Source organism: Nyctereutes procyonoides, unplaced genomic scaffold (genome assembly GCF_905146905.1).
Source record: "Nyctereutes procyonoides isolate TBG_1078 unplaced genomic scaffold, NYPRO_anot_genome, whole genome shotgun sequence".
NCBI classification, from domain to species: domain Eukaryota; kingdom Metazoa; phylum Chordata; class Mammalia; order Carnivora; family Canidae; genus Nyctereutes; species Nyctereutes procyonoides.
In genome coordinates, this window is record NW_026575020.1 from 48,426,076 (window position 1) to 48,450,162 (window position 24,087).

General features: G+C 41.6%; 1 protein-coding gene across 1 annotated transcript in view; it reads right to left on the reverse strand.

The window, feature by feature from the left end:
* Positions 1 to 24,087, reverse strand: part of PRKCA (protein kinase C alpha) — a 393,503-nt gene that overhangs the window by 350,168 nt on the left and 19,248 nt on the right. The gene's annotated exons all lie outside the window — the stretch shown is intronic.

The following is a 24,087-nucleotide window of genomic DNA, read 5'->3' on the forward strand; positions in this document are numbered from 1 at the left end:
TGTGCTGTGTCAAATTTTAAAATCTTTTTAAAAAGTATTGGATATTTCATTATACAATGAAATAGGCGGCATTTCACTATACAAATAGTTCACAGTTCAATTCTTTTTTAAAGGAACCACAAGAAATTAGAGAAAATGAAGGAAAAAGTCAACCATCAGCTCATCATGTGTCATCACCTTGCAGGTTTACCTCCAGATTTTGTTTATATTCACAGTGTCATTAGTGACTAAAATGTATTATAAGTGGCAGAGCCTATTTTCAGGAGCACTTTCCCAAATTCATTCTAAGCAGTGACTTGAAAATTTGTCAACTACTTGTATAAACAGTACTAATGACTGAGTCATTTCCCCCAGAACTGGACATAAAGGAGTTTTCCACTTTGCTATTGTAAGTAAACCAGCAAGGGGCAAGTGTATTGTGCAAAACGTCTCCGTACTTAAGATTTCTCCTAAGGATGGGGTGGATCCCTGGGTGGCTCAGCAGTTTAGCACCTGCCTTTGGCCCAGGGCATGATCCTGGAGTCCTGGGATGGAGTCCCACATCAGGCTCCCTGCATGGACCCTGCTTCTCCCTCTGCCTGTGTCTCTGCCTCTGTGTGTGTGTCTCATGAATAATTAAAAAATCTTAAAAAAAAAAAAAAAGATTTTCTAAGGATGGACTCTCAGAAGCTAAGTGGGACAATGAAATGACTGAAAATCTATCAAAAAGGCCATGGTAATAGAGATGGCAACACTTCAGACAATGCTATACCAACAGCCAGGTACCCATCATCAGACTAGAATTTAATGGTGGGAATTCAAGACCGGGCAACAGAAGTACATGGGCAACTCCATCATCACCAGACCAGAAGCTGCCAAACATTACCTCAAAAATCCCAGAAATTTACTGGCTCAGCAGGCAGTATTTCACCACCTCCCCTTCATTAGCACCTTTTCTGGGCTTTCATTAGCACTTGCAGCAGGGTTTTTAAAGGATCTGGGTTGGCTGCCTACTGATGATTGAAGTAGAGTGATTTCAGTTTTAATGAAGCCCTCCCGCATATAAACTGAAGGAGGGGGCAGGAAAGGGGGTATAGAAGTATTCAGGGAGGAAAATCTGACCTGTAGGAATTGAAAATACGGTGGTTAGGCAAGTATCACGTGTGCTTATGTACAATTAATCTTTCAGAAAATACCATATGCCAAGAAAGATTATTCTAATATTCACTGGGGTTTCCCCCCCTCTGGCAACAAAGGTTCATGATGGGTTGGTAAAATATAAGCATGTATGAGAAAGCAAGCCTCCCGTTGCTACGACACTGAAAAGTGGAGATATGTAATCAGCCAGGACAATAAAAATTATGTTTCTCCCCTGACTACACTAGAAGATAAAAAAGTATCCCAGAAAAGCAAAAGCATAAATGAAGCCTTTTGTTTAGTCATCTTTTTGCAGAAGAAAATAAGTACTTAATGTGCAAGGCAGTATCTTTTAATAGATTTGGGCCACGTTACTGGTATCCTGCGGCTTCTCGGCTGGAGAAATAGGATTAGTGGCCTAAGAGAGAAGAGCTTAAACTGATTAGTCCGGTAGGCAGTTCTAGGGCAAATAAGCAGGAAAAAAGGAACAGCCCAGTCTGTGTCCTTGCAGAGGAAGAAACTGGAGTGATCCGGGGATGGTCTAGGACCTCAGACTACAATTTGCTCCAAGAGAGGTTTTAATCTTCATTTTCAAAATAGTCTCCAAATGACAGAAGTCAGATTTAGGTTGGCTGAAGCACCACTTATATCAGGCCAAAGCAGTTTCAGATTGGCCACTATGCATCTACACATTGACTTACTCAACCCAGACTGTCTAAGAAGGAACTATCACCAAGGCATTATGTATACAGTGAGTATACAGTGTATACCAAACCTAGAGCCTGCATGCAGGAAACAGAGCTAGTTATTCTGCCCAATAAGAACCCTAAATGAAAAAAAAAAAAAAAAAAACCTCAGTTTCTCAAATCTGAGTCTGGGTTTGATGAGCTGGCAAGTGATCTTCTAGATCATTGTAGACCAGCTTCATCTGGAGGAAAATCAACACAAAGGAACCACTAGGAAATCCAGAATTGTGTGCTAAACTCAAAACACAAATTTTAATCAGAGACAGTGCTAATGTCTACAGTACCAGCCAAGGGCTCTTCCCATAAAACTGATAAGACATTTTAAGAAATCTGACACTGAACACATGAAAAATTTTCAAGATGGAATACAGGACATGTTCACTGGTAATCCTAGCAAAGTAGCATAGAGCTTATCTTTATTTGACGTTCTAGCTCAAAACGATGGGAAAGCAATGCATTAAAAAAAAAAAAAAGTCCCAGCAATCCAAGATGCCACAGGCCTAAAGGGAGATCCTAGCACGATTTCAAAATTCTGCCAACAATCCACCAAGACCACGAAACTCAGAACAAGCCACAGGAATCGGACCCCACCTCAACTCCCCATTTCCAAGTATTTTCCACACCGTTTCTACAGGGGAATTCCTCATTGCTTTTGTAACAAAAGTTAGAAGGGAAAAGCAAGCTCCCTTTCTGAATCAAATGACCCGATTATAGCGGTTGTGTAAAGGACAAGACGCTAGTCATAAAATTCAGCAGGCAGCCTGAACAGGAGGTTACCAAGAGCAATTACAAAAATTAAAATAAAGATTATGATCACAGTGAGCCATCAAAAATGGTTAAGCTTCACCAAAACGTGCAGAAAGACCCGTTTGTACTGTACTTAATGGAAAGGATTTCAAATGTTAAATCTAGGACTTATCCCTTTAACCAGGGGGCTTTATTAGTTTAATGCAATCCTATCTACCCAGATGTCTGATTTCTAGAGAGCATGGCATAAAAACAAAACTATCTTCATGGCAACCAGGTAAAGCTGGCTTACAACAACCATCTTTGACACTGGAATGTATAACATAGGATAAACAGATTACTGAAGGGTCCTAAGAATTTTTTTTTTTTAAGAGAACATGCAGTGGGAGAGGGGTAGAGGGAGAGAAAATCCTCAAGCAGACTCCTCACTGGGCACAGAGCCCAGATCATGACCTGAGCTGAAGCTTAACTGATAGAGCCACCCAGGGATACTCCACACCTAAGAATTATTTCTGAAGTATTAAGTGGCTGGCTAAAACCATTTCATCTCAGAACATTTAAGAACATTGCTCACGTATCATTCTCTACCACTTTCATCCTTCCCAACCCTTAAAACAGAATATAAAAAAATTAAACCACTTCAAAACTCGCTTTTCTTCCCTGACATTCTCTCCCTTCCATTTTCCCTAGAGCTGTCCATGGATATTCGACCCTTGGTAGAACTCCTCTTTCCACAAGGCTGTGGCAGATGCCTGGACCGCCTGCCTAACGCACGTCCTGCCCTGAGACTGGCATCTCACGCCCAAGGACAGGTCTCGGGAAGGTGCTGGGAGCCCTCGAGAGAAACCGTGGGAAGCGACCAGCAATAAAGTGAGGTGGGGTCAGACCCCGTAGTTTGCTCTGAGGTTTGTAGCCCTGAGAAGATGCTTTCCAGAATCCTGAGACGGTTCCCAGAGGCCGGGGTCTCACTTCAGGCCTCTAAGCCACGTTCATTCCCCTAGATGCCTTCCAAAGGCAAAATTCACTGGATCACAGTGGGCGCCTGACCGTGCTGGGGAAAGGTCGGCCACTCAGGAATTTCAACTAAAACCAGTGCCTGTCAGCATTTGGACCCTGGACGCTTGTGTAACCCTCAGGACCTGGTGTGGCCATTCTAGAACCCATGAGCAGGAAGGTGGAGCGAGTCCAGTTGCTACCGTAAAGAATGAAGCCAATCCAGGGAGGGAAGCAGAAGAAGCCCACGCAGGTGGAGGCCTCAGGCTGGGAGAGCCAGGCCTTGGCTCCTGGTTGGGAGACCCCTTGCCACCCAGCAGACTTGCTGTCTTTGCCCGCATGCCCCCTCACGTAAAACCCCTTTTTTGTGGTGGAAGCTGATGTGAATTGGCTTTTTTAATTTGTAACCAAGATGACAGTTATGCTTATTTAAAAACATCTGATAATTTATAACCTCAGAATAGCTTAGGAGTCCACTTCTTTAGCAGCATATGCTAAAATATGTTTCCGATTTCAAAACATTTTATAGTTTCCCCTAGTCTTTTCTAAGACACGCATGTATGAGAGGAAATTTAAGTATTAACAGAGCCACTCTTCCTAAGTGATGAGCCATTAAAATCTGAGAACCCTGAGTGCAGGGCTTTACTTTCAAATCCTCAAATTCAGAACATCTCAGGCTTAATATACACACCAAAGGAACGGATACAAATGAGGGGAAAGCTCCTTCAGGCTCAGAAGCAGGGGGCAGCTGACCTGTGCTGCAGTTTAGCTTCCAGCCACCCCCACACCTCTGCCCGTCAACTGGCAAGCATCCCTCCACAGCCTTGAGGGGGAAATAAAATCAGACCCGTGCTGACACTCCTGCTGACACTCTGTGGTTTCCCTGGCCAATAAATCTCGCCATCCAGCAGTCCTTCCCTACCTACCCCCATGCCAGGTACCAGGCTCAATATACCAGGTAGGGCCAAGTATAGAGGTGATTGGGGACAGACTGTCCAGTTTCTTCCAAACATTTACACTTTGGTCAGAGAGCAAATGGATACACAAACAATTACGTGCTCTGGTCTAGGATCAGGTGAGCAGAGAAAAGCATGGTCTGTTGTAAGCAGCAGTCAGCTCCCACACACATGGTGGGGAGAAACCAAAACAGGCCTCGCCCCCCCACCTCTGAACATCCTTAGGGATGCTCACTTAACTACAAGGACTTACTTGCTCAATGAGCCGGCCCCCGACACAAATGCTCAGCCTTCCAAATGGTAGAAAACAATTTTAAATATTTTCACTTTGTGTCTTTTTTCTGTGGTAGGAAAGAGGGAAAGAAATGGTCACCCTTGTAACCAAGCCCTCCCCCATCTCAAAGATCCATGGACATGCACCTGCAGGGGCCCAGACAAGCTGGAGAGACCACTCCACGGGCCACCCTCCTCCTGAGCCATGCCTTTCAGATCTGGATCAGAGATGCATGCTGCCTCCTGGGGATCCAGGTTTTCTTCCCCCCAGGACCACTGACCATCTGTGAAAAGCCTGTTCTGAAGGGGGAGGTGGGGGGGGGGACGGTGGACTCTGTCCCCTCATCAGTCACCCGGCTGAGCTGTAAGCAGACTCCTGCCAGCACCTGAGAGGCCACAGCTCTGAGGGCAGTGGCCAGAGTTTTAGTTACAAGATCTCTTTTCACTGCCCATCACGTGCTCATCCTTGCCATCTCCTTCCCCAACAGCCATCTACTGGCTCCTAGGTTTTTTAACCTCTGTAACTGAAGAGCCCGATAGGGCCATGCGATAAAGGAACGGTGGCCTAAAAACCCTAAGTTTCCAATTCCAGCAGCTCGGGCTCACTTTCCACGTTTCACACACACAGAAGGACATTAACAAAGGCCCTAAAAATAAGAGGCAAGGGAGGCAGCCAGGGAGATACCTAACACTCAATCAAAGCTGTGCAAGTGAGGAGCGCATTAGCAGTTTTTGGGAGCCAGGCCAAGTGTTTTTCTACCAGAGGAATCACTGAATGTTTTGTGCGCAGTCAGCAGCTTGGGGAAGGTACAAGAACACAGGAGGTGGACGCCCAGAAGGCCCGGGAAAACCCTCTCTGCCCTGCCAGCGTCCACCATGCAAACCCTTCGTAGCCAAACTGTCAGCAAGGGAGGATTCATTCTTCCTGCCCATCAGGCCAGGAGAAAAAGTAAAAGCTGAGTAACAGGACACCGAGGATGTGACAAGTTATTGGCAAACCTCTGTACAGCTCTGTCCTCCCAGACGGGTTTATGTGGCAAAGTTTTACAGTAGCTACTGGTTTTCTACCTGCCACTCCCACCCCTACCCCCAAGGAGTTTGCCACCCTGCCAAATGCAGATGTATATTCAGCCTCACAGGAGAGCTACAGAAACCCAGCCTTGCAGGAATTCTCACCTTTAAAAAAAAAAAAAAAAGTGGGGATCCCTGGGTGGCTCAGCAGTTTAGCGCCTGCCTTCAGCCCAGGGCGTGAACCTGGAGACCCAGGATTGAGTCCCATGTCGGGCCTCCTGCATGGTGCCTGCTTCTCCCTCTGCCTGTGTCTCTGCCTCTTTCTGTCTCTCGTGAATAAATAAAATCTTTTAAAATATAAAACTAAAAAAGTTACCAACTTTTTTTTTTTTTAAAAGATGTGAGAGCGAGCAAACAAGGGCAGAGGGAAAGGGAGCAGCAGACTCCCCATCAGGCAGGGTACACAATGCAGGACTTGATCCCAGAACCACCCCCACACCCCCCAATCGTGACCTGAGTCGATGGCAGCTGCTCTACTGATGGAGCCACCCAGGCGCCCCTGTATTGTCAAACTTTAAATGGAAAGCAAAAAGTAAGGTATCTGCTCCATACCTGCCCCTAGAGGCAGGATATAACTTAATAGAGGATTGTCCACAAGATGATACAGGGGCCTCTCTCTGCACAGGAAGAGGGTCAGATTCTGTCCACTTGATAGATGTGCCTTAGGGAAAGCAGCCTCAGCTTTTCAAAATTTTGTTCAGTGTCTGGTACAATTTAAACGACTCCATAAGGAAATTACTGAAGCTCCTACAGCTACATTCCCAAGGAGAAAGGCTTTATGAAAACGCTCAACCCAATCCTAGATACATTTTCAGTTAAAGGCTACATTAAAAGCCTATTCTGGAGACCTGTAATTTTTAACTGTACAGTTTGATTTTCAACTAAGCTGCTGACTAAATCCGGGAGTAATTTTACAACTCCATTATCCACATGTGGATGATTCATTTGTTGGATTATCTTAACTTCAGGTTGCCTACCCCCTTGCTCTCTTGTCCAACCTGCTCCTAGACCATGTGCCAACTGCCTGCTGTTTGGGGCTAAAGGTATGCAAAGTGATTTTAATGTTAAACAAATAAGATAGTGATGTTGAATGCATTGAATGCATTTCTGTGAGATCAAAATAACTAACCCCCAGTTTATATTTGACAATTGGTACCACTTCAATTTATTAAGTATGAACTATATTGTGGCTTTTCCAGACTTAGAAGTGTGCTTCAAAGTATGATCCACAAATGCCATGGGCCAAAGCAGCATCAAAACCGTTATCCTGCTAATACTAAATCATTTGCCTTTTTCACTATGTTGATATTTATGCCCTGATAGTAAGACCACCAGTGCCCCAGCATGAATCAAGGTGGCAGCACCACATTGTGTTAACAGGCACTACTGTTCATCCCACCATGAAATCATAGAACTTTTTAATGCCAGTTTCATGTTTAAGAAGGTCTCAAAGCTTAAAAAAATTCTATGTTGATATTCTAATTTGCCATATAAAGCACTCTGCTACTCTCCAAGTGTGACAGTTGTCATCTCCACTCTTTCCATGGGATGCCATTTTTACTTGAAAGAACAGCTACCAAACTATGGTTATTCATACTTGAGTATTTGGCAGAGACTTCCTTGAAAATGAAGTGAACCTGTCACTTCATGGAAAGTAACTGAGTATTTATTGCCAATGATAAAAGTCAAGCTTGCAAGAGAAAAATAAAGTTTTAGAAAATGTGTATCTTCCAGGAGCTTGACAGCTTCCTGATAAAGGTGTTTATAAGATTGATGATGATCTTTTCATCTCTTTTGATGTTTCATAATGAAATGTGTGAAAACCTAGAAGACCCGCAGTACTAAATAGTATTTTCCAAATCACCAAAGAATAAGGCCATGCAAGCCTTTAAGAGGGTGATTCAATATTGGAGACAGACCAATGGACTCAGATATGGTCTCATCTTTTCTACTAACCTTAAACTCACTTGTCAACTATCACTATCAAAGAATGTCTCCAAGTATTTGAAAAGCATGTTAAAATACTCTTCCTTTTTCCAATGACATATTAGATATGTTGATGTTGGTTTGGCCAGATTGAAAGCAGAGCACAAGAGTCCAACAGCCTTTCATTAAGTCAGACATCACAGAGATTTCCAATATGTGAAACACCACTCCTTTGTTTTGGAAAATATAATCCCTTTTCATAGAATTATGTAATTGGTGTTAACATGTTAGAAGTTTGTCATTTTTAATTAGTATTTTTTATTTCGAGTTTTTTTTTTTTTTTTAAGATTTTCTATTTATTCATGAGACATACAGAGAGAAAGGCAGAGACATAGGCAGAGGGAGAAGCAGGCTTCCCCGCAGGGAGCCAGATGTGGGACTCAATCCCAGGACTCCAGGATCACGCCCTGAGTTGAAGGCAGACACTCATCGGCTGAGCCACCCAGGCAGTCCTCCAGGTTATTTATTTTGAGATATTTAATTTCTTTTTTTTTTGAGATATTTAATTTCTAATCTGGTAAATACTGGTAGATAAAAATCCACTGTAACAGGTCTTTGGAGTCCCCAGTGATTTTTTTTTTTTTTTTTTTTTTTTTTTTAGTATCAATGGGCCCTGAGACCTTCAAGTTTAAGAACCACATGGCCCCGTTGTCAAAGCAATGAATCACTAAAATTCTACACCTGAAATTCTATTACACTGTATTTTAACTAGAATTTTTTTTTTCATTTATTTACGATAGTCACAGAGAGAGAGGCAGAGACACAGGCCGATGGAGAAGCAGGCTCCATGCACCGGGAGCCCGACGTGGGATTCGATCCTGGGTCTCCAGGATCGTGCCCTGGGCCAAAGGCAGGCGCTAAACCGCTGCGCCACCCAGGGATCCCTTAACTAGAATTTTAAAACTTGGGGGGGACCCCACATGGCCCTTTGTACAGCAGTATGCATATAGTTAACGCTGAACTATATATTTAAAAAATGTCAATGCTATGTGATTTTAAGCACAATACAAAATTAAGTATTAAAAGAACCACAGGCTTAATTTATATTTAAAAATTCAAGGGCAGCCCCAGTGGCTCAGCAGTTTAGTGCCACCTTCAGCCCAGGGCACGATCCTGGAGATGCGGGATCGAGTCCCACATTGGGCTCCCTGCATGAAGCCTGCTTCTCCCTCTGCCTGTGCCTCTGCATCTCTCTCATGAATAAACAAATAAAATCTAAAAAAAAAAAAAATTCAAGATGTCCTTAATATTTAAAAATAAAAGTGATTTCTGGTGTTGTAGGACCTGTACTATTTGTAATAAGCTTGGCTTTTCCAACATATTTTGTTATCTCTTAGGTTCTGTGATACTAAAACCAATCCAACATCTTTTACTGGCATTTATCAACTCAATTCTGTCACTGAGTACCTTCTTGATGATTCTAGAAATACAGCAACTCCGACTTCATGGGGCTTATATCCCAGGGGCATTCATCCACCTACCTACTTATGCAGTCATTCAATAAAATTAAATAACCATCTGTTATATGCCAGGCACTATACTTGGCCACTGTCTCAGAATCAAAATGTTAATATACCTAATTGCAAGGGTATGAGTTCCTTTCTCCAGTGTTCTAAATTTTTGCTCATTTCCAAATTTCTTTTGAATCAAGAGCTTTCTTCATCCTAAATTTGAAGGCTATTGCTATGTTCATTTTTCCTGTCCACAATTCTATGAAAAAAAATTATTTCATGGTAAGAGATCCGTCAATAATCAGAAGGACTATGATACACTCAGCTACCACTCTGACACTTTCCCATATTTCTCTGAATAAGAAATGGTCCCCAGCCAAACTCTGGGTAAGCCAGCCTCTACTACTGGAAGAGTGACCCAGAGTCCACCTCTCAGAGCTTTAAAAAAAAAAAAAAAAAAGAAAGAAAAGAAAAGAAAAAGAAAAAGAAAAAAAAAAGAGGCTGCTCCATAGATAAGATGACCCCAAACTGTCTGGATTTCCTTATGAAACCAACCAGGCAAGTGAAGGCATATATAAACACTACTCAAAGCCATTAACGCAAGATTCCAGAGAAAACTGAAAGATAATTGTCCATTAGTTACACAGGCTGAACATAAATGACTGCTTTAGAAATTCAACTTCCTAACAAGGGTTTTTAATTCAATCACAGCTTTAAGAAAAAAAATCAGCACCATGTACAATAAAAACTGACTAGAAACTGGCACGGGAGGGAAGGACAGCCACGCAGAAATAAATCTCAAATCTAAAACCGAACAATTTTGCTACTTCCAAAGATAGGGTGTATGAGCTCCAAAGAAAATCCAGCGATAGAGGATAAAAACAGGCATTTAGTTTACAAGATATAGGAAGCAAATTTGAAAGGTGATTACCTTTTATTCTAGGTATTATGTAAAAGACTTGATTACACAGCAATATGGTTATTCCTTCAGTAAAGATCGCACTACAAAGCACTAGGTAAGATACGAAAGATAAGCATCACTTGTGTTAACCAAGGGGACTTGTCAACATAGTAGAAAGCAATGTGATTCTAGAGGGTCAACTGGACTGGATTCAAACCCCAGTTCTGCCACTTGCTTAATGCAATTTAATTCCATTTCCTTAATTTTCAAAGTTTCAGTTCCCGTATCTGTAAAATAGGAATGTCAACATTAACCTCACAGGGGTAATTATGAAAGTTACAAAGCAGAAGGCTAAGCTAATGATTGCTAGTTTTATTCAGAAGGCCAAGCTGTATACTCAAATATACATATAAGGCAATAAATAATACATGCACAGTAAATGCTAAAGGAATTAAGATATCACTTTGGTCTTAGGTGGTTAGGGAAAATGTTCAAAAAAGGTGAGGGAGGTGCCTTAGGAACACTTCAAACTCTATATTACAGGAAATTTCCTGTAAAAGCTGAACAGGATATTTCCATTCATTGATATTGTTCTTGTGCTTCATGAGTCCATGACAAGTATTCACTGAACAGTCACTGTGGTGAAACACAGTGGCTCTTAACCTTTGAGTCCTGGCTCTCCCGGATGGTCTCATGAAAGACACAGATGGACCTGCTCAAGAGAAAATGCGGTTTGTTTTTTCATAGGTCCCAAGAAGCCCATTCACAGGCTCTAGCTAAAGACCTACAATTCTAGACATCACGATACTATTGATTTTGAAATGAAGCCCAGGGTCACCCAGTTCAGCCTTGTGAATTAGACAAACACCAAGCTCCTCTTTCATCACACCTTATCTCAGCAAACAGCACCACCATCCACATCCATCCTGCTGTGCAAGCTCAGAATCCAGGGGTCACCCTGAAACTCCCCTTTCCTTCACTCCCCCCCTCCCACAGCTCCCATCTTCCACTAAATTGCCCATTTTTCAGGTATGGCCTCTTATTTCACGTCCTCTGTCCTAATCACCATCATCCCTCAGCAGGACTGTTTTAGTAGCATTCTAAGTGGTCAACTCACATTGCACTCTGCTCTCCCTCCAACATGGTCTCTGCACAAAGTTCTGAGTGAGCTTTTCAAAATAATTTCAAGGGGCACCTGGGTGGCTCACTGGTTGACCATCTGCCTCCAGCTCAGGACGTGATCCTGGGGCCCTGTGATCTAATCCCACACCGGGCTCCCTACAGGGAGCCTGCTTCTCCTTCTGCCTATGTCTCTGCCTCTCTCTCATGAATAAAATCTCAAAAAAAAAAAAAAATCATCTCAAAATCATCTTTCTCACCCCACACCCCTAGCTTTTAATGGCTTTCCATGAAACAAACAATGGGAACTTCATTGAAAGGAACCTATACCATTCTGTGATTGTAACATGGAGGAGTATGACCCACGGGAAGTGTAAGGGGGAGAAACAAAGTGAGGTGAAAGAAATTAAGCATGGCAGAGAAGAGAAGGATATCAAAAATATCAAGAGCCCCCATGGATACTTACTCAGGAAAAGTCAGTCTATATGAATACAACCAGTGTTCAGTATGGTAAACCTTCCCTCTCCCCTCCTCTAGTTTTAGAGGAGTACAAAGAAATCATTCATATCCCTAACACCCAAAATTATCTACTTTTAGCATCTAGGCATATTTGTATCTGTTTTAAAAATGAAATATGTTAAAGATTTTGTGCAATACAGTACAGAAAGAGATGCAAAAATCAACATGGGCCTACAAAAATAACATTAGCATCAGGCAAAAACCATTCCAGGCATCTTTGTACATACATGGATACTTGGACTGATGCGGGCATCAGCAGGCTAATATTTCCTCTCCTTTTTCTTCTCTCTGCCTGGAGATTTTTTCTTCAGTTATTTTTACAATATCTAGGTTTCTTGCACATTCTGCCCTGCTCCCATAACTCCCTGAGAGTCGTTTGGCATTAGTTCTACCTACATTTTAAGTGGTTCATATGCTCACCCTGCATCCCGTTATCCCCATTTCTGAGATCATTTTGATTCAGCTTTTTAATGGATGCATCTCAACACTCCTTAAAAGTAGAACCACATTTGATTGGTTACTGCTGCACCTTAGTGTCTGTGTATAGTAGGTGCTCCAGAAACATTGACTGGTGGAATTTATAACTGCAGAACAGTATGAAAAAATGGTTTATATATTAAACCACATATATTGTATTTGTGGCCCACGGGAAATAATCCAGTATTTTGAATTCCTTGTACAAGACCTGTAAGGAAGTAACTCAATGGAAATCACAATCTTACAAGATGCTTTGAGACTTTTCTTCGTAAGTTGAAATAACCTGCACAGGTGGCTTTAGATAAATGCTCTTAGGGCAAAATGCCAAAATGATGTTTATTCACGTGAAGGGCAAGCCAACTTTATTCGGGTCAAGTTCAATTTCAGATTCTAAGTTGCTATCACACTGTGCTAGGATCATACTGGCACAGTCAGGTATCTAGTTAATTATTTGTGACTGATTACCATTTATAACTCATCTCACTGGAACAGTTCCTAAATTGACTATTCATAAATTTGGAACTGTAAGATTGTATATGAAGTGCTTTTCCCTTCAGCAAACTTCAAGGTGAAACATTCAGAATTAACCAGTCCTCACAATGTAAGAATCACAATGAACAGTATGCCTCACTTGATTTGTACCTTTACTAGGACAAGTCTTATAAAATATTTTAAGTATTTTCAAGTTACTTACTACCCATCAATTCACAACTAAGAGATTAAGTCTAAACTTAAAACATGAGACCCCAAGGTGCTAGAATGAAATGGAATTAGAAAGGCTTAATATTTACAATCTGCTGCCAGCAAGCAGTACATATAGTGAAGAAATGTCAGGGCTTGCCAGATCCCAAAACTTCTATATCAAAGAGTAGGAAGCCAGTAGCCTTCTAGGCAGAGCTCTGTGACTGGCAAAAGAGAAAAAAAAAAAAAAAAAAGATTCAGCAGAGCATGAGGGTTTTGAGGCTTCCCAAAGACAGTAAAAAGAATTACAAAAAAAAACCATGCCAGTGACTTTTAAGATCTCTAATAATGTATTTATTCTTCCTACATGCATAAAAGATATAAGAACTCAAACTGCCCTACCACCCTCCAACTACCACATAATCAGCCCAGGTTGTCCCTGGCTTCTGGCACTGGCCCTTTAAGTAGGAACCCTGCTGACTGGGCCCTACAGGGCTGCAACTGGCTCTCCTATCTTCTCAATTGGCCAAGTTTAGAATTATTGCTTCTTGCCTAATAGTTGCTATAACAATGGTTAATATAAATGACTTCTAAATAAAAGATCTAAGATACTCAAATTCAGATAGGCTTTGGTTGCTCAGAACAGAACACCCAGTTAAGATATTTTTCTTGGTTCTCCACTGAATGTTTTAAATATCCTAATGTTTATGCTCTATTCTCCCCCCACCAAACATAGTTTATGCTGTCTCATCTTAAATTAAGAAATCATGGTTACACTCAGGGCAACGTCGTATTTTGGAACATCATCAGTGTTTGCATAGCAGAAGCACCAAGCCTCTGCTGACCTGTTCCAGAGCTTCTGGAACATTCACAACCTAAACCCAACTGTGGCCTTGTTCTGACAAACTCCATCTGCCAGCACTGATACCAGGATTCCCCAGTCCCCCTGTCGAAGGCCAATTCACCCATCCCAACGCAGTCTCCCAAGGCCTTCGTAATTGTTTTCCATTACTGAGATTACCTTCAAGCAAAAATCCATTGCTTTGCCTGACCAACTGCCTGGCAAACATTTTTATGGTGTATAGCTTGTTTGTAAGGCTTAAATGTCTTTTTTATCTGTTCCCAAAGAGTTTAATGCAATACGTAAACAAGATGAAGGTATGTTTAACACAGAACTAATCCACGCTATTTTTACCCCCAAAATGGTTCTTGAGTTAAGCCTGGAATCAATAAAGTGCACAAATGTTAAGCCTTACACTTTTAGCTCATGCAATGAGTTGTAATTCAGATCTTTCCCTTTCACCTCTATTATATAATTTTATAAAAGCATTTGAAAATCTGATCAAGCATACATATCACAATTGGCAGATTCCAAGAGAAGTTCTAAGTATTAGATTATTTTGTTGCTGGGGGCAGGGGGCAAAAGGAGGAGGTGAGGGAGACTTTCTAGTTTGAGGACCTAACATCAGGCTCTTTTCCATAAAACATTTTTGTCCTTTTTGGTGGCCTTCTGAGGCAAGCTGCCATTCTTTGCTTGGCAACTGGAAGAAATCAGATAGGGTTTGGGGTTAATGCAGCAAAAGGAAACGGCTTCTATTTAAAGGTCTTTGGGAGAGAGAGAAGGGAGCAAGGAAAAAACAAGATTCTGGAGTTTACAGTTCTTTAAATGTACTCCAGAACAGCTGTTCTATTTCTAAGTTCCCCTCAAAGTAGTAATGACAAAACAATATTAGGTAGCTAAAATGAACAGAATAGAAATAGAACTTCCTTTACAAGAATGGTTTTTCAGTAACTCTAGGAAAACGGTAGAAGTCATGTAAGAAACTTTCTTAGCATAAGCTAAAATTAAATTAGCTTCAAAGTGGTTCAAAAAAAAAAATTTTTTAAAGTCATCCTTGAGTTAACGAGAGGGATCTTAGGCCACGTGGGAGCTTAAGAAATTCAGGTTCTCCAAGAGAACCCATTCCTTTTGAACCTCTGTTTTCAGAAGGCTTAATTCTGAAAGAATGGTTTAAATACTAGGCCAAATAAACAGGACTACAGTGAGGCAGTAATATGGGAAGTACATACTGGAAACTTTATAACACTCTGGAAGGTTGTAACTCCAGACATTAAATGTTACAAGTCCACTTCAAAATCCAGCCATCCCCTATCCCTCAGTTGATACAGTAACAGTAACTTTTTAAAGTGTTTCTAGTCCTTTCCTTTTAGCACACTCTCAATGATCTACCCCACAACCCACCAACTTCCCCCTCCAACACACACCCACACACACTCTTCAGTAAATATGTAAGGAATGCCAAGATGACAGATCAAAGCCTCTTTGGCTCTGCTGCAGTTAACGTTCTAAAACAACTAAAACATGACAAGTGAGCCTAGGATGGTGGTGACAAGGGTGCCCTTCTGTTACCTTGAGGTTAGGCCACATTTCCACTTGCAGTAATATACCAGCAGGGGAACTTTGTTGCTATCTACAACAAACTACTTATCAGGGATGGATTTTGTCAGTGTCTGAGAATCAGCTGTATGAAACCTCTGCCAAGAGGAGCCAATTAAAATTGCAAAAACATCTTGTCAGTTATGGTCCATTCCACGAAGCATTTCCCCCTCCCCTTCTTCCCTCTGTAACCTCCCACAATGCTGTCAAAGCTCAGATACAGCTGCACAATCTGTGTTAAATTATATTTTTAAAATTTCATCTATTAACACAGGTTTGAATAACCCCCAAACCCCATGTTTAAAATGAGCATGGGGTGGGGGGGGGGGGTGGAGGGGGCAGGGAATGTTATGTCGTCCTTGGCATACCAAGTTTGTTTATCGAGCAGTTGCATAATGAAAACAATCCTAGAAGTCAGGAAAACCAATACAAGGAAAATATACAGCCCTAGCAGATGTCCCCAGTGCCAGTCTTTGCTCATCATCTCCTCTCCACAGTTTAGTAAAGCAACATTAGGTGCTCATGCTAATATGCAGAGCATGGTTCGCAGCCAAAGTGGGGTTTTTGCACAGTAAGTCAAAACAGCCAGTTCCGAAAATTGGACTGAAGTCTTCCGTTTAGAGCCAGGCAGAAATGCAAAGGGACAAGTTTGGTCAGGGACCAAAGAAAGACAGCATTTTCTGGTGATTGCAACAGAGACTTGGCAGCCTCAGGGATGGTGCCAACTCAAAGCTCCCCGAACAGAAGTGTGAGGCCAGGTTAAAAACAATACCCAAGGGGATCTGGGATTTTCCAAATGCCTCAGGAAGAACTAGACACCCCGGCTGGAGGAATTTGAGCTAATACAACTTCAGAACAAGTCATCTGCCAAAATTAGGACTTTAAGAAAAAAAAAATATTCCAGGTTAAAAAAATACCTATGCTGCTTATGCGTTTCAGGAGAGTTAAACTCACTTCTAGATTCATGGAAAGGCACAAAAATTATCATGGGCTAAATAAAACTTTAGCAATTAGGATTTCTTCAAGAATTCCATTGAATCCACGTTCAAAGTCAAAAGGCCAATGCCAATTTTTCTGGTCTTCCTTTAAAAAAAAAAAAAATCACTGAGGCCTCTTGGAAAAAAGTTAGGTCCATTGCAAACAACTGCTCTTTAAACTCAGGCAAGTTAATTCCCTCAATAGAGACTTATTTCCTGGTTTGTAAAGTGATGAAAAATCCTAAAATTTTGAGACTAGTATGACAGTGAATTTGGCTTTAGGAGACAGCTGGCCATTTATTCCTTTCTCCATCCTCTCAACGTCCTTTCTAAGCTCTCAGATATCTCAGGCTCCCCTCCAATCTTTCCCAAGATTGTCTAGTGTAATTCCATAGAGGAAGTAAGAAATTTTATCTACAGTCTTACAAGTAGAGGAGACCTATCAACAGTCAATCCTAGAAGGAGAAGTGCTGAAAAACTCTGGTTCCACAGAAGGACCCAGCTGGAATCTTCTATTTTTCCAGAACAGGCACATACAAAGCACAGATCAGAGCTGAAGTCTAGGGGCACTAGAGAAAAATTAGATGCATGGCCTCCAACAGGAATGGGAACCTCATGACCGAGATCATGCGGCCCTGGGACCTGGCCTGCCTCAGTGTAGACTCTACTTCTAGATTAAGGAAAGGCCAGTGAAGCTGCTTCCTTAACTCTTGGGTGCAAGGTCCTTCCTACTGCAAATGGAAGGGGGGCAGGTGGGAAACAAGTTATGCAAGAGGAGGAGGAGGAGGAAGGAAGCAAATTAAACTGAGAAGGGTAAATAACATATCAATAACCAAAGGTTAATAGTGTACTATATAAAGGATTATTTTTTTTAAGATTTTATTTGACAGAAAGAGGGAGAGAGAGAGAACACGCAACAGCACAAGCAGGGGGCGTAGCAGACTCTCCACAGAGAGCCTGATGGGGTGGGGGGCACTCATCCCAGGATACTGGGATCATGACCTGAGCCAAAGGCAAACACTTAATGACTGGGCCACCCAGGCGCCCCTATAAAGGATTCTTTAAAATTAGGGAAAAATGAACCAATATAAAAGGAGGTTTAAAAAACAAAACAAAACAGAGGATATCAGTTGCCAAATCCTGAAAGAAAAAATACGAAAAGCTGAGTTTGGTTTGCATTCTGGGGTCTTTCCTCTGGAAACATTCTCTCCTTCTCTGTTCTGCTGCCTAGATGCCTTCTGTTCATCCTGAAGTCCTGGCTTAAATAGGTCCCACAGAACCTTTCTGCCTCTTGTAGGCTGGGTCAGACTTGATTCTCGTTTGATAGTACCTATTATAATTGGATAACAGACCCTTCCACTAGACTGTAAAAGCACACACACTGATCTTGTTGGATATTATGTGTGTCACACACACACACACACACACACATATATACAGTTTGGCATTCAGATACTCAAATTCATTTAACAACTATCAAGCACTCCATATGTTTCAGGCATTATTAATGAAAGTGGAAAAACTTTAAAATCACTAGTAATAAGATGGATGCATTAGAACAATGAAACCATTGCTGGGCTTAACAGGCAGATTGTTTTTAATGATAATACATGGTACCTGGGAAGATAAGATGAAATGAGTGCTTGGTTGAAATGAGATTTAATAACTCTGAAGGTAATGTAATGATATGGATCAAGAGCCTTAAAAAGTTCATGCCGTGTAGCCTAATCATGTCACTTCTAAGAGCCTATCCTAATTCTCTATATAGAAAAAACTGATCCAGATGGATAGTCACTGTCTTGCCTATATTAGTGAGAAGCAAAATAAAGTCACTGTCCAAAAGAAAATGGCAGAGTTATTTTATATGATGAATTATACAGTGTTTTCAAAGAATATTGATGCAGGAAATTAGCACTTTTTAAAATTGTAGTAACATACGTAACCTACAATTCACCATATTAACCATTTTTAAGTGTATAGTTCTATAGTATTAAGTTCACATTGTTCCTCAGCCACCACTACCATCCACCTCCAAGACCCTTTTCATCTTCCCAAACTAAAGCTACCCATGAAATACTAACAATTCCCTCCCCTTCCCCCAGCTCCTAGAAACCTTCACTCTAACTTCCTGCTTCTGTAAACGCTACTCTAGTATCTCATAAGTGGAATGAATCCTTTTGTTACTGACTTATCTCACTCAGCATTAGGTCTTCAAGATTCTTGTAGCATGTCGAAATTTCCTTTTTAAGGCTGAATATTCCACTATATGTATTGCTTTTTGCTTATCCATCCATTAATGGACAGTTGGGTGGGTTCAACTTTTTAGCTATTGTGAATAATGCTGCTATAATCACCACTATGAATATCTGTTCAAGTCTCTGCTTTCAGTATTTGGGGGTATATATTCCCAGAAATTAATGGGTTGTAGGATACATCTAGGTTTGGATTTGAGGAACTGCCATACTGTTTTCCACAGTGGTTGCACCACTTACAGTTCCACTGGTGGTATGCAAGAATTCCAGTTTCTCCACATCCACACCAACATTTGTTCTGTTTTCTTGATAACTGCCATCTTCATGCAAGCGGCATCTCATTGTGGTCTTGTTTTACATTTTCCTAATGATCAGTGATATTGAACATCTCTTCTCACATGCTTAATGCCCACTGCATATCTTCTATGGAGAAATGTTTATTCAAGGATTTTGTTCACTTTTTAATTGGATTGTCGATTTTTTTTTCCCAGTAATTATTTTTGAACAGAACCCATGGGCGGGGATGGGATGGAGAACAGACTCCCTGCTGAGCACGGAGCAGGAACCCAATACTGACCCATCCCACAACCTGAACCAAAAAATCAAGAACTGACTGCTTAACGGACTGAGCCACCCACAAGCCCCATCACACTATTCTTAAGTGAAAAGGATCATCTAAAGATGTACATAACTCTTAGCATTTCAGGGGGGGAAATGTGTACATTGGAAAAGGAAGGAAATTTAAGATTACTTCTTGATAGGAAGATTGCAATTTGATTTCTTCTTTACACTTTATTTGCAACATGTCTAACCAAAACACCTGGAGGGAAGGAGATGGGAATTTTTAAAAATCTCAATCCAACCACAAAGTTTTCAATTAAGAGCAACACCCTAAAAAGTTCCTGAAATTAACCTCCAGGAGAAAGAAAGACTCCCCACTTCTTTCTGCTTGTCCTGCCAAGGCATAGAACAGATACACTCAAGGAGCCACATGTCCTCTGGGAGTTGCTGACAAGAATCGCTCCCATTGGAGAGGACTCATCTCCATCCATTCCCTCCATTTACACACTCCAGACTCCTCCTCAGCCTCCAACAAGTACAATATTCTGTACAAGCACAGAAATGTTCTCCCTCTCCACAGAACTTGGAAAGTAGTCCAAACAAGATGAACCTATCAACAATTATATAAAACTAGGGGCGCCTGGGTAGCTCATTAGGTTAATCATTGGCCGTTGCCTCAAATCATGATCCCAGAACCCTGGGATGGAGACTCCCTGCTCCATAGGGAGCCTACTTCTCCCTCTGCCTGAAGCTCCTCCTGCTATATAATCATGCAAATAACATGCTTTGAAACATATTAATGTAGACCCTTCTATTCGAGTCCCATTTATTCAAACCAGACCACTTTATCCTTGAACATCCATCAGAACAGCTTGATAGTTCATTCTAGAACAGCAATACAGGTAAAAGCTAAGTGCTTTAATACAAAGCTTTTCAGCATTTAGGCGAATACACTTCCATTAATTATCTCTTATTTGTTATACTTTGTCACACTATTAGGCAAACTTATTTTACAATTATTTGGAATATAGACTTCATTGAGACTTTCCTGCCTCCAGGCCGATTGCTCTTGGAGAGCTATTTCCACACACAGCACATGGGTCAGAGGTGCTGATGACATAGGGCTGAAGGAAGACCTGTTTTCATTTTACCAAAACAAAGATTTAAAGCTCCTTAAAAGAAACAGACTCTCATATCACAAAAAGATCCCTTTAAGAATACCAGAACTGATTTTAGATTTCAGAAAACTGAAGCATGAATCTAGCTAGGATGACAGTCCTAGATGCTGGTGTCCCCCTCCCCCCCAGGTCCTCCTCCATGCCCCCTACCACCACCAAACCCTACATCAGAGGCTAGGAAATTAGATGCCAGGAGTGTTGCCAGAATTCCAAAGGTCTATTCCAAGAGGTAGTACATTCATACATCCTGTTGTGAATGGGGCAAAAACATTCTCTTTTGCTCTAGTCATTAGATTCCAAAGGAAAGTACTGATCAAGTCCTCAAAAGGAAAAAAGCCATAAAAATAAGTGCTTTAATAATGCAAACACCGTACTTTACATGGTCTTCAAGAACCTTTTCATTAAGGCCGTAGTGATGCATCTAACTACCATTATGATCTAATACAGTTGTCAGAAGTTTCCTTCACAAAAAAAGATAATATACATGTAAGCAGGGATCAGAACACTCAAATATTCCCATTTTTCTCAGTAACTTCCAATCATTCCTCCATCCGCCACTGGAAGGTCATATTGCTCTGACCAACAAGCGGTGAGCAGGGTGTCATTCATGTGCTGAAACAACAAAGAGCCCACGTGGATAGACACTCTAGTCTCTTTCTCCTAGCTTCTGAAAGAGGCAGCCTCAGGTTCTAGATGCCAACATCCTACAAGACTGTGGTCAAGAGTCCCCTCGCTGACTTACAGCAGACCTTGTGAATGGCAAGGTGGAAGCAAACCACTTGTGTTATGCCACTGTGATTTGGGGATTAATGTGTCACTATGGCATGGAACTGCCAATCCCAAATACTACAATGAAAGTATAACAGTATTAAATATAGAACATGGTACCATCCAAATAGGAGTCTCTGGAGGTTAAAGAGAGGGGGATGCAAAGGGGTCCTATTTATACTTTGGGAAGACAGGAAGCTTTGGAGTATAGCCTTTCTACCTGAACTACTAAAACCGAGTTTTCAGAATACACAGCTATGACTGTCACCCAACCCCTCCTTTCCTGATTACAAGTCCAAGAAGCAGGGAGCTAATAAGATTCTAAGTAATTTGACACTTTCTATGAATTTCTCTGAAAGCACCCACTACAACTTATCTTCAGGGCAGTGAAGACTGCCCACTTTTAGACGTGCCCACTACTTAATTAATGGGATTGCTCCAGGGTTAAAAATATGCAATACTAACAGACAAAATTCTTAGGAAGAGAAAATAAACAGTCTACAAGTAGACAGAGTGAAAGCATGTGCCTTCTTCATTCCTACTAGAATTCCCAGAGTCTGAATCCATTAATCCTACTACCACCAGCCTCATCCACACAGGAGTCCAAAATCCTTTTTTTGTTATTGCCATTTTAAAGACCATCTTATAAAATTCTGTAACCTAGTTAATTCTCGAGCACATGACCCTCTATTTGCCTCTTCCTGAAATCATGCTGAGGCCCTCTTAAAATACTTGGAAATGAAGTCTCTAATAGAATATCATAGCTTAAAAATCTCTCAAACACTGACAAATGCTTGCTTGCCCACTGATCGGTCTTATCTCTGACAGGATGAATAGATATTATAGCTGTACCTCCCCTCCCCCCCAAAAAAAAAGTCCTTTTACTGATACATACAAACGTCCTAGCTGAGTAAAGACAGAGGGGCAATGACTAGGGTGTGTACCTCCCTTGATTAGCTGGCAACAGCTTATCCCAGCTACTTCCTTCTGTATTAATGCCCAAGGGAGAAGCAGAGAGGAGTCAGGACTAGTTCAGAAGACTGAGTATTGAATGAATAAAAATGTTTTAAAAACTCCACTTTCTGAGGGTTCTTCCTAGAAAATGAAAGGATAACATTTTCGGCCTGGTTAATTGAAAGACCTGGACCTTCCTCGGGAGCCATACTCTCCAAGCCAGAACTAGAAAGACAACTACTCTGTGTAAACAGGATGTGTTTAACTGAAATCTTCAGTAACTATCCAGAGAATTACTGCTCACATAGTTGTCCCCATGTCCTTTACTCTTTGCTCCATGACAATAAAGCTCCACCCCCTTCAACACCCACAGGGCTATTTGTCAATATCACCCTGCCCACACCAACAGATCCCCTTCTTACTTTGGCCTTCCTACACCAGAGCCCCTAGTTTTCTTTCTGCCTCACTGACCACACCTCTCTCCCCTTCCCATCTCTGGCACACTCATTTCTCATCTACACAGCCAATGGATGTCAGGGTTCCGCTACGCTCACTGCATTGTCCCTCTCCTGCCAGGAATGGATGTCAGGGTTCTGCTATGCTAACTGCATTCTCCCTCTCCCCCCAGGCACACTAATCCTTGCCCATCATTCAATTCTACCTGTAAGATGACTTGTGTTTGCTCACCAGCTCTGGCCACCCCTTCTCAGCTCCAGTGCCTGAATCCAGAGGCCTTCCTGACATTCACCTTCAGCCCTTTCGGAGACCTCGAAGGCACCTCTTTAAACAGGTTCAAAAATCATGTGCTTTTCTCCTTAACCTGGTCTTCTCACTTGCTACACAGTACTGACACCATCACTCCTCTGATCTGTCACCTGTCCATCCCCTTCCACGTCCAATTCATCACCATGTCCAGCTGACAAGAGCCAGTGGACCTTGGATTTGTCAACCTCTTTCTACTATGACCTCTCCAGTTTTAGGAAATCCCTCACCAGAATGAGGACTAGCCTCTCACCGGGCTGCCCCATCCACTCTTGCCCACTTCTAGTTAGTTCTCCATAGGATAGGTGTGATCCTTTCTAAGGAAATTCGAATCAGACTACCTTCTTTAAAGTTCTGTGAAGGATCCTCATGGGTCCTAGGCTATAAGACTTGGTTAAAGATTTCTATTTAAGACCTCAAGGTGGCCCTTGCCTACCTCTCCAGCTTTTTCCTCACTCTGTACACCCTCAGAACACTTCTGAGGTTGGGGGGTGGGCAAAATAGGCAAAGGATACTAAGAGGTCCAAACTTCCAATATGAAGTTTTGGGGATGAGCCTGGTCAGCTCACTCAGGAGATTCTCGAGTCTCAGGGATGAAAGGTATAGCATAGGCACTTCTGTACCTACAGTCAATACTGTAAATAAGGTATGGACAGATAAAGACTATACTTACCATAGCATTAAATCATGTTGAGAATTGTCAGTTCAATACATTGTATACCTGAAACTAACTCTGATGTCAACCGAAGCTCAGTTAAATGATTTGCCAACTAAACCTGTAGAGCTTAGAAAGCAGCATCAATGTTGCCTTTACTGATCATTTTCATGAAACATAATTAGTATTTTTGCTTCATAAGGTTTTTCTTGGAATTGCCACAACTATGGAGCTATGGTCACCACCCATGACTGCTCTAGCAAAAAGAATGCATTACAGCAGACATGCAATACTAAATGCTTGTTTTTATGATTTTATAGTCATTTAAAAAAAAACTAACAAGGATTGTTAGATTTGCTTAAAAAATATAGGTAACTGAGGGCTCCTTTGGATTCCCAGGACACAGCACACCCTTCCTTCTAGGGAGTCTGTACATGCTGGTTGCTTTCCTTTTTTCTTCACTAAAATACCTCCTTTTATCCTTTAGAGCTCATTCAAATGTGGTTT